Genomic DNA, 1,235 nt, shown 5'->3' on the forward strand with positions numbered 1-1,235 from the left:
TGTGAGCCCGCTACTTGGTACCAAGACCAAAGTCATCTTCGTTCAACTGAAACAAGTTCTGCCTCAACATACAGATCTTTTCCTCTGTAGGAGGAAACTGGAACAGTCACTCAGCAATCACTGAGGGCCTAAAGGACTGTACACTGGGTCATTATTCCCATTTAGTAGACCTGTTGATTCATTTGCTGGTCCTTCTCATTGGACTGCAAGCTCCTTCAAGGCAGAGACAGTTCACTTGACTCTGTGGAGCCTGGTATGTTGTAAGTACTTTAGAAATTGAATAAGCAAAGTAAAGTGTTTTAAGATAACTATCTCAAAACATTCTTAAAAAACAAAATAATTACTAATCTTTGTGATGAACAAGGCACACCAAGTTGTAATATTTACTTAAGACTGTCCCCTTTAATATGTTCTTACACAATCCCCCCTTTTCCTATAGAACCTGATACATACACAATTTAAAAGCCATTCATGACCTGTGTTTTATAAGTAACATGATGCAGATGTTTAAAGTGCCATCTCTATTTGCTCTTTGAGCCCTAATGCCTCATTTTGGGCGAGATGTGAGCTAACGGTCAAGGATGATGATCACCATACTTATTATCTGGTATAAGAAAAAACTTATTCTAGGCAGCTCCAAATATCCTTCTTGCCTTCCTACAACATTCATCCCAAACACAGCTGTTCAGGACCACTAATAAAAATGCAGGAAGCTTTTAACAGTAAGAGAACACTTCATATAAATTGGGTACATTAAAGATGGCAAAGGACTGAATTCCTTGACAAATCTTGATGTCATTGTCTTGAAATCTAAAAACTACCATATCAAACATGGACATCTTTCAAAACTTAGAACAGATTGTTCCTGACTTCTGAAAATGTTCTATTTTCCTCCATAGGAAAATGATAATTTTTTTTCTATCAATATTAAATAATCAAATTACTTATATAAAATTAATCTGTTCTTTAGTGAGCAGACGAATGCTCCATTTAAATGGTCTTTACAGATCCCTGAGGTTGCTATCTTGTCACTATTTAAGTGATGGATATTCAATTGAATTTTTATGCATAACTAGTTCAGTTCAATCTAGAAATGAAGTAACAAGCATGATGGGCCAGACACAGTCAACAAACAGTTCAATAAAAATGCAAATTTTTAAAACCATTACAATGTATTTAAAAGTAACAAACTGTATCACACACTTCCAAGGTTTAAAAGTGTTTTCTCAAGGTTT

This window comes from Enhydra lutris, unplaced genomic scaffold, assembly GCF_002288905.1.
Source record: "Enhydra lutris kenyoni isolate GAN:26980312 unplaced genomic scaffold, ASM228890v2 scaffoldscaffold15, whole genome shotgun sequence".
In the NCBI taxonomy this organism is placed as follows: Eukaryota; Metazoa; Chordata; class Mammalia; order Carnivora; family Mustelidae; genus Enhydra; species Enhydra lutris.